At 42.7% G+C, this 10,597-nt stretch overlaps 1 long non-coding RNA gene across 1 annotated transcript in view; it reads left to right on the top strand.

Annotated features, from left to right (window-relative positions):
* Positions 1-516: 516 nt before the first annotated feature.
* Positions 517-10,597, top strand: part of LOC105505409 — a 36,586-nt gene continuing 26,505 nt past the window's right edge. The window contains exon 1 of the long non-coding RNA XR_001000739.1: positions 517-569. This is a non-coding gene — a long non-coding RNA (uncharacterized LOC105505409). The remainder of the gene's footprint in view (positions 570-10,597) is intronic.

The following is a 10,597-nucleotide window of genomic DNA, read 5'->3' as shown; positions in this document are numbered from 1 at the left end:
GGGATATTTCTGAGGACTGCTTTGGGAAACACAACATATTAGATAATATCTACTTTGGGGCTGGACACGGTGGCTCATGCCTGTAATCTTAGCACTTTGGGAGGCCTAAGCAGATGGATCACTTGAGGTCAGGAGTTCAAGATCAGCTTGGCCAACATGGGGAAACAGTCTCTACTAAAATTCAAAAATTAGCCAGGTGTGGTGGCATGTGCCTGTAATCCCAGTTACTCGGGAGGCTGAGGCAGGAGAATCACTTGAGTCTGGGAGGTGGAGGTTGCAATGAGCTGAGATTGTGTAACTGAACTCCACCCTGGGTGACACAGTAAGACTCCATCTCAAAAAAAAAACCAAAATCTACTTTGGTCTTTTCTCACATAAATTCTGTGTTCCAAGTTCTATGTTTCTATGATGTGGAAATAAATCTTAATGAACCAACAAAACTTAAAGGTGAGGTCTGAGCCAACCACAAGTCATGTACTTATGACCTAAGAAGCAAAGCATGGTAAAACTTTCTCAGTGTTTCTCCTTCTCCCTTTCCATCTCCTCGCTGGGCTAAGAAAAGGATTCTGGTGAGAAAAAAAAAATTCAAGAGAGAATTTTAAAACACTAAGTTTCAATTTTTATAGGCATATTTTAAACATTTTCTTTCACTATCTTACATATAAAATATTTGGGTAAGAATATTCTTTCCAAGAACTCTATGCTGCCTAGAGACCCTTATACAGGCCGATGCATCTTGGTGGAAATCACTTTTTCTTAAAGAAATATGTAAATGAGTATTCAAATGCAAAGCCCAGAATCAGAGACTGAGCTGTCTCTTCTTTACTAATTACCTTCGCTGACCTCTTGTGCTGTAGTAATACATCATTTAGTTTGACATCTGACCAAATCCATTAGTGTAAAATGTTTTTGCTAATTAGTTATATTGTTTCCTAACAGTTTAAATGCTTTCACGCTCCAAAATTCTATTATATCATGCTGTATTAATTACATCATGCTATATTAATTATATCATATTACCATGTTATTTAATTATATAATTATATCATTGAATTCTCATAATATTATACTTATAAACTAAGCATTGTCAAAATATTCTCCTTTTATAGGTAAGAAAACCAAGTCAGAACAAAGTTAAATAATTATCTCAGGTCTAACAATTAGTAATGGCTGCAGCCAGGACTTAGATCAAAATCCACCTGAAACCAAAGCCTGTGTTCTTCACCATCACCTCAAGTTCCCTTTCATAACTATTGGAATAAGACTGAGAAAGAGGAAAAATGGAATCTTTAAGATAACTTCTTAAAGTAAATATCAAAATGCCTTTAACTTAATTCATCATTAAAAATTGGAAATAGATTCTCCTAACACCAGAATATACGGTAACACGTAAGAACAGATTGAAAAAATACAGTGTTTTATGATCTGCAAATAATTACATCTCACTGATAATAGATTTTATACCAAATAAACAGCTCTATAGATAAAATCTTATACAATGGGGCTGTAACTCCTCAAAATGTACACTGTTTTTTTTTTTTTTTGAAACGGAGTCTCACTCTGTCGTCCAGGCTGGAGTGCAGTGGCGCCATCTCCGCTCACTGCAAGCTCCACTTCAGGTTCACGCCATTCTCCTGCCTCAGCCTCCTGAGTAGCTGAGACTACAGGTGCCCACCACCACGCCTGGCTAATTTTTTGTATTTTTAGTAGAGACAGGGTTTCACCGTGTTAGCCAGGATGGTCTTGATCTCCTGACCTCGTGATCCGCCCACCTCGGCCTCCCAAAGTGCTGAGATTACAGGCATGAGCCACCACGCCTGGCCCCAAAATATACACTTTAAAAGATGCACTCAAAAATCTTAGAATCAAGGGATTTAGAAAAAAAAAAATTACCACCAAATTGGCGGGAGGAGAAAAGAACTTTATGGTTGACAAAATGCAATTAATCTTCAAGTACAGTAAAACACACTCATTTGTACCAATTAACATCGTTATTCTATTTGGAAGATATCTCTCCCTCTCTGTATTCTAACCTTCTTTTAAGTTTTTAGTCTGAGCAATCTTTACTACCTTATTTCTAGTGAAGATTGCAATAATTTGTCATTGGTGTGCAGGCACTTTCTTAACTATTCCTGTGTTGCAAATAAAAGAGCCAGTATTGCTCAGGAGGTTATCTCAAGGGCCCTGCAAAGCCAAGCACTATAAAATGGTTAGACATTAAAGATGCGAAGAAAACCCATAAAACAACACATAAAAATGTGTCTTCCCATGCCATTTATACGGAAAGATGGTGCAGTTCAATCTTTCAAGCCAAAGACTATTTTAGAGTTCAAGTTTCAATCAGAACTTTCAGAAAGGAAGAGGTTTCCATCTTTCTCTTTGACCCTCTTCCTTTGGTTGTAAAACTGCCAAAGTCAAAATCATGTGCTTTCTTGGCCTTTCCACTGGCCTTTTTTTTTTTTTTTTTTTTTTGGAACAGAGTCTGGCTCTGTTGCCCAGGCTGGAGTGCAGTGGCGTGATCTCTGCTCACTGCAAACTCCGCCTCCCGGGTTCACACCATTCTCCTGCCTCAGCCTCCAGAGTAGCTGGGACTACAGGCTTTCGCCACCTCGCCAAGCTAGTTTTTTGTATTTTTTAGTAGAAACGGGGTTTCACCGTGTTAGCCAGGATGATCTCGATCTCCTGACCTCATGATCCACCCGCCTCAGCCTCCCAAAGTGCTGAGATTACAGGCGTGAGACACGGCACCCAGCCTCCACTGGCCTTTTGATCTCTCTCTCTTTCTCTCTCTCTCTCTTTCTCTCCCTCTCAGTGAAATCTGCTTTTTCTAGCTAATATTATTTCTAGAAAATACTTGCTAAATCAGACCTCCAACTCCTGGAGAAAAATATATATTTATTTATTTAGGCAGATTTATAATTAGAAAAAATCTGAGAAATGTAGAAGTTCATACTCACTTGAAGAGCCGTTGAATTAACCATTCAACGGAGTTGTTTTTGCTTTAAAAGACTGCAATTCTCTGGGTGCATAATAGATAGTTATCATTCTAGCCAACAGTAATAATTTAACTCTGCCAGGCAGTAATCAGTGTGAACACCAGAAGCAAAGTTAAGGATGGCATCACCAGGTAGGGAGGAAATCAAATCCCAGGTGTCATAGTTTTAATCTCACGATGTCCAAAGACAATTGTGTCAGAGGGAGTCAGAGATAGCATCCAGAGGGAGCAAAGGACATCAAAGGTGAGTGAACTCTGGTCCTAGAGCAGGGAAGGTCTATTTTCTGTCATTTGTTTACACCGCATTCCTTGTTAGTTTTGAACATAGATCATGATGGCCAGGAAGATGGCAATGATTTCCTGGTATGCTGTAGTAGATGCTGCTGTGCTGTTGGTACCCTTCCCCCTTGTATTCTCTTAGCTCTCACCATTTTTGCACACATCAGTCTGACAGCTTCCAACCACGAACACCTATGTCTCTTTGAGCGCTTTCTCTAGTTATCTGAACCTTCCCAGAAAGCTGGAAGTGCCAAGGAATTAACAGCTCCCCAGCAGCCCTCAAGCAATAACTGACCCGAGTTAATACCTTGGAGGCATCTTCCACACTGCTGCTGATAGTACCCCAGCAGGAAGGCCTTAGTTGTGCATGGTGTGTATTTACTTCATTTCCTTGCCTGCCTTATATCCCCACTCTTTACTGATGTTTCTTAGAATCACCTGCCAGATAAACTTCTTGCACTGGAATCCTTGTGCCTCCAGAAATGCAGCTGAAAACATAGGCCCACACTGATATAGAAAGGAAGGGAAATTAGAAATTCTAGAGTTATCACAAGATCCTAAAAGTGCCCCAATGTCAACAATCCTATTTTTGTGTCAGACATGTTAGTACAGATACCATAAAATATAGGTAATTCTACAGGAGCTAGGTCCAATCTGTGGATTACCAAGACCAATTTTCTGAGCCATGCCAGGCAATCAGATGAAGAGTGTCTTTCTGTCATTTAGAGAAAACCATGAATCCATTGATTCATGGAGACCAACGAGGTCTTTGCACGTGATCAGGATGACTGGTCAGGATGCCTATCATGTATGCCACGTAAATGTTTCAACCGTGGGGCTCTGCAAAGGTTTTAGGTGAGTAAGTGTAGAGTGCATTCAAGAATGAAAATTATCAAGTGTTCAGAAGGAGATGGATTCTGGGGCTCTGAGAAATGTTCTTTGTGAGCCCTTTGAGAGTCAGGAGCCAGAGTTTCGAATCCTACGTGTGGCTCAGTTTTCAGTCTGAATAAAAACATCCGTGGGGTACTAGACAAGAGCAGTGCTTGGGAGACTCAGGGAACTCAAAGCCAGGACATGAACAAGGTACTTTGTTTATAAGGAACTCCCATGACAACCTTCAGAAAGAAAAATGTGGTCTAACAGTAATCGCATAGTTGGGGCCGGAGTAGAGCACCAGCAAGCAGCAAACCCATAGGAATGGGGTCCATTCAGCCATCTGCAAATGGCAGGTGATGGAGAAAGGTAGAGGATAAGACCCTGTGGGGGAAGTCTTGGGACATTTTCATGGCTGCAGAAATTGCTGGAACATTTGAGGAATATAAAGAAAGTCAATGTGGTAAGAAAAATAAACACAAGGAAACTGATAGAAAATTAGAGTGTAAAGTAACGTAAGAACCAGACATATAAAGACTCGTAAGCCATGATAAGAAGTTTGGGTCACATTTCAATTGCAACGGGAGACCATAGGTGCAGTTTTGAGTAGAAGAATGATATGCTCACATTTAAATTTTGAGATCACTTTGGCTATAGAAGAAGATTGGCCTGACATTTACCAAATATACCAGAAACTGTGCTTATGATATACTAGACATTGTGCTAAAGCTCTCAGTGCATGTAATCCTCACTATATCTTGACAAAACAGGTCATTTTTATTATCTCCATGGCTCAGAAAAGATGTGTCTAACCCTGAGTCACCCACTGGTAAATGATGGAGTTCGGAACTGAATCCAGACAGAGCCAATTGCAAAGGCTGAACTCAAAATACACCTCAGAGTACTCACAAGAGCCTGTATGCAAATTCCCTCTCTCCAACCTATCACCTAATGCTTTTGATGTTCTCATGGGTTCAGTAAGTTATATCACAGAATCTACTATCTGTTCAATGGCTGCCCAGTATGAATGTGGAGTTTTAATGGAACAGGTTTTTGTTTGGGGGCCCCACTTCTCTAGCGTTACAGGTGTGCCTTTTTCTATGCATAAATCTATTGATACTATTACTGAACTGAATTTGGGTCTGCCTGCTCAGTGCGGAAAAGCCAAACACTGACATTGAGATTTGCAGTGAGAGAAAGTGAGGCGTTTATTGCAGGGAATCAACCAAGGAGAATCCAGCAGCTCGTTCTTGAGAAAAGAATTCCCCAGTGGCTTACATGTAAGGGTTTTTTTTGAGACACAGTCTCGCTCTGTCACGCAGGCTGCAGTGCAGTGGCACGATCTCAGCTCACTGCAACCTCCGCCTCCTGGGTTCAAGCAATTCTCCTGCCTCAGCCTCCCAAGTAGCTAGGATTACAGGTGCGTGCCACCACATCCAGCTGATTTTTTTGTATTTTTAGTAGAGACGGGGTTTCACCGTGTTAGCCAGGATGGTCTCGATCTCCTGACCTCGTGATCTGTCTGCCTCGGCCTCCCAAAGTGCTGGGATTACAGGTGTGAGCCACCGTGCTTGGCCACAGGTAAGGGTTTTTAAGGTGAGGAAGCAGAGGTTACAGGCAGAGTCATAAACCAATACATGGAGGCTATCCATTAGTTTGACCTAAAAAGGCAGGACATCTTCAATCAGGGATTTATAGGTCACAGGTAGATTCAAAGATTTTCTGATTTGTAATTGATTAAGGAAGTGAAACTTTGTCTGAAGACTTGAGATCAGCAGAAAAGATGTTACGTCTGAACCTGTAAGCATGACCTCCTCCAGGCCTCTCGGGAAGAAATTTAGAACAAAAAATGGCAGTCTGGAGTTCAGTCCTCAGTTTCTTCTTACCTGGGGTGTATGCACCAGGGGATCCATTTGGTGGGGGTCTAGGTTTCTCGAGAACAACTCAGGGACACATGTTAAAATGTAATCTTGGTCGGGCACTGTGGCTCACACCCGTAATCCCAGCACTTTTTGGGAGGCTGAGGCGGGCAGTTCATTTGAGGCTGAGGAGTTCAAGACCAGCCTGACCAACATAGTAAAACCCTGTCTCTACTAAAAATACAACAACAACAACAAAAATAACCAGATGTGGTGGTGTACACCTGTAATCCTAGCTACTCGGGAGGCTGAGGCAGGAGAGTCGCTTAAATCTGGGTGGCTGAGGTTGCAGTGAGCTGAGATCTCACCATTGCCCTCCAGCCTGGATGACAGAGTGAGACTCCATCTCAAAAGAAAAGAAAAGAAAAGATGTTACCTTTATATCCATCGATGGTGGACTGCATACAGAAAATATGGTACATATACACCATGGACTACTACACAGCCATAAAAAAGAATCAAATCATGTCCTTATTGCAGCCGCATAGATGGAGCTGGAGGCCATTATCCTAAGTGGATTAACATAGGAACAGAAAACCAAACAGCATTTTCTCACTTTTAAGTGGGAGCTACAAACTGAGTACACATGGACACGAAGAAGGGAACAGTAGACCCTGGGGCCTACTTGAGGGTGGAGGATAGTGAGGAATGAAAAACTACCTATTGGGCGCTATGCTGATTACCTGGGTGACAAAATTATCTGCACACCAAACCCCTGCAGCACACAATTCACCCATGTAACAAACCTGCACATGTGCCTCTTGAACCCAAAATAAAAGAAAAAAAATCTGTTATCTTTAGTTTCTGTAGGGAACCAAACACCTCCTGACTCTAACTTCCTTGGTTATTGTTTTAAGCCACTGTTACCTTCTTGATTAATCGAGTTGCTCATTTTCTTCTCTGGGCTAGCTAGGTGTCTGGAATTTCCCTTGGAGGAACTCAAGATTTTCCTTTATTTCCATGGTTGGGGGTTCCACAGGCCCGTAAGTGGGGGTCTGTACTCCTTCCCATTACCTGTTTATAGGTGCTACATTCTCACTGAGTTTTGAGGGTGGGCTGGAGGGACAGCAGGACATAGCCTGGGGCCAATGTCACTTGGGGCCCTTGGGTCTCAGGATCTCTTTCAGCAGGCTCAGGCTGATGCTAGGCTCTTCACTGGGACCTTAGCCATGTCCTTGTAAAACCCTACAAGAGTCATAAGGGGTTCTTAAGGGGACATGTGCCCAGAACAATTTAAGTGCACTTTGGGGCATCTATCACTGCTTCCTGCAGACTTGCATTTTTTTTTCATCTATTCCAGACAAGCATGTATCAACCCTGCTCTAAAATCTTTCAAGAAAGTGATCCCACAAGTTTTGCATTACAGGAAAGTACTTCCATTTGGTACTTACAGAAACATCCCTTTACCCAGTGCCACTTAGGAATAAGCAAACCCAGATCCACACTGCAGCTTCTACAAATCCTTGCATGTCTCCCACCACATCCCAGGTGCCCTCATTTACTGTCTTGTTTATTTCATCATCTCAAATTCTTCACAAGTTTGATTGTAATAATGAGCACAAGTTGAGACTGCCTCCTAGCTCACAACGATTCTCTCAGTGGTGATCATTCTTCCACCATAGCCTCCTTTCTTATAAGATGTTCTGACCCTTGGCCACAAGCGGTAAACAAATGACCCAAGCAGAGTTATTCACAGCGCCTCACCACCATCCCCTGCCATGGTTCAAGGCATGAATGTGTGATTTAAGCCTGGCCAATCAGAGTACTTTCTAGGAAGTTTTTTTCTAGTTAAATTGGAAGGGGTACCTGGGTGCACTGGCGTGTGCCTGCAGTTCCAGCTACTGTGGAGGCTGAAGTGGGAAGATTCCTGAAGCCTAGGAGTTTCAGGCCAGCCTGGGCAATATAGTAAGACCCACCTCTAAAAGAAAATGATAGAAGCCTTTTCCCTTTTCCAGACATGGAGATGTTGCCAAGCTGGAGGCCATATTATCAACCATGCAATTGTGTTGCACTGTGACGATGTAGCCACAGGAAGAGGGAAGCAGAGAAGGGAAACCGACAGGTTCCTGATGGTGTCTAACTTCCTCGTTACTGAGGTTACTACCCCTCCTCTTGGTTTGTTCATGTGAGTCACTGAATTTTTTCTTCCCTCTTTAAACTGATTTTAATCCTGACAAGATCCAACTTTTCATTAAATAGCAAAGAAATAAATTGAAGAGAAAGGGGAAAGAAACAGCTCTACAGGAAGGGGCACCCTGATGGTGGAAATGATGGTTGATAATGCCACACTGAGAGAGAGAACTGGAGAGGCAAGGAGCAGGCAGAGCATGCAGTTCTGCAGGGTGGTGCGGGATGTTAATAACTCTGACCCTGAATCTGTGCCAAAAGTTCAATAGACTGTATAAGTGAGGGATAAAATAATAGCTATTTTAGATATATTTAAATCCAAATGGTGAATTCTTTTTAGAGCTCAGGTATTTGAAGGACTGAATTTGGTTATGAAGAACTACATGCTGAATTCCAGACAAATAAAGCACTTTAAAAAGCATTTTTGCCATATCAAATTCATAATTTTTCCCAACACTCTAAAATTATTTTCTCTTACAGATTCTAGTTTCTATTCCAAAAGCAAACACTTGTATAAACACAGATTTCCTTTCATTTCTTTTCCATTTTCTTTTTCTTGCTGTTTCATTCATTCCTGTTTCCATCATTTGGGCCTGTTTGTCCACAACTTGCTCTACCTTCAGCACTGGCCATATCTCAGTCCTCAGAATTGAGGTGTTTTTGTTGTTGTTTTTGTTTTACCAAAGGTGCATTCATTCAAAAAGCAAGGCTTCTACCTTCTGGTAGTTTATCTCCTGTGCTTGCCCTACAGCCCTACGGTCACAGCCCCAGCTTGCTGCCCAGGAAGTGGTAAGGCAGATCCATGAGTTAACAGACTGTCCTGAGTCATGATTCTAACCAATACTCATCCTCCTGGGACAGAGGCTCCTGCCCATCCCCCAAAGATGTACCTTTGGTAAATTCCACTTCAGCCACTGAACTCCTGTGCTAACTCTATAGCTCTCCAATTACCGCCTTCTCCTCCTGGGTGCCCTGGGCCCCTGCCTATCCAGCAGGAGAGCCTCAAAGCAGGGCTTAGCCCATGAAAGTTCTTGGTTTTGGCCAGGAAAGAATTCAAAGGCAAGCCAGGGGTAGGGTGGAAGAAAACAGCTTTATTGAAGAGGCAGTGTTACACCTCCAGCAGTTACAGCTCTGTGACCGCTCCTGCAGAGCAGGGCTACTGCACAAGGTAATGTGCTGGGAGGAGCAACTCAGGGCAGTTCCCAATCATATTTATACCCACTTTTAATTACATGTGCATCAAAGGGCGGTTGATGCAAAAGGATGATTGCCATGGAAAGGGGCCATAACTCCAGGGGCCACGGCAATGGTAAACTGATGTGGCACACTGGTGGGCGTGTCTTATGGAAAGCTGCTTCCACTCCATTTCTGCCTTAGTTAGTCCTTAATTTGGTCTGGTGTCTGAGCCCTACCTCGAGTCTAGTCCCACCTCCTACCTCACCACCTCCTGCCAGATCACCTTGGTACAACCTGTTTGAGTCCAGTTGTTCCTGTCATCTCCCACTAGGTCATATGGACCCCTGCTTACACACTCGGAGTGTCTTTCTCCCGTTACCTGCTACTCTCCACCTCCTGCTAACCCCCATCAGGGCCCATCTGTGCCTATCATGCAGCTGCTGATGCAGGTAACATTTATTTCTCTGACTTGAAGCCCTTTGCCCTCTTGATCCACCCTCCAAGTTTTTCTAACTGTGTGCATTTCCACCATCCCACTGACCCCCAAATAGCCATGTCCCACAGGTATTTCTAATATACAATCCAGCTTCCTGTCTCCATTGGTGTTGAATATTATATACGCTCCTTTTATTAATATAGTTCCTAAGTATATGACTTCCATACCTTTTGGCATGTGAATCTCCAAGACATTTTTTCTAATTCTTCTAAGCTTTATACTGAATTTTACCAATGACTTGTAATTTTTTTTTCTTTAAGCCAGAGTCTCACTCTGTTGCCCAGGCCAGAGTGCAGTGGGTCGATCTCAGCTCACTGCAAGCTCCATCTCCCAGGTTCACGTCTTTCTCCCACCTCAGCTGGGATTACAGGTGCATGCCACCATGCCCAGCTAATTTTGTGTTTGTATTTTTAGTAGAGATGGGGCTTCACCATGTTAGCCAGGATGGTCTCAATCTCCTGACCTCGTGATCTGCCCGTCTCGGCCTCCCAAGGTGCTGGGATTACAGGCGTGAGACACTGTGCCCGGCCATGACTTGTAATTTATATTGTGTTATACCTATGCCACCACCTCTTTAAGATCTTTGCATAGTTCTGCCATTCCACTTCTATCGCATACTTGTGTTTTTGTGTAATATCTGTATAGAACTTCCCCCCTTTTGAATGTTCTTACTTTTTCAACATTCTGCCATTCTTGCTGAATTATGCATTTTGTAATTCTATTTCTTTCTCA

The sequence above is a fragment of the Colobus angolensis genome, unplaced genomic scaffold, assembly GCF_000951035.1.
Source record: "Colobus angolensis palliatus isolate OR3802 unplaced genomic scaffold, Cang.pa_1.0 Scaffold125, whole genome shotgun sequence".
Lineage (NCBI taxonomy): Eukaryota > Metazoa > Chordata > Mammalia > Primates > Cercopithecidae > Colobus > Colobus angolensis.
The sequence above is the reverse complement of the archived record's forward strand: the minus strand, read 5'-3'. Positions and strand labels throughout refer to the sequence as shown.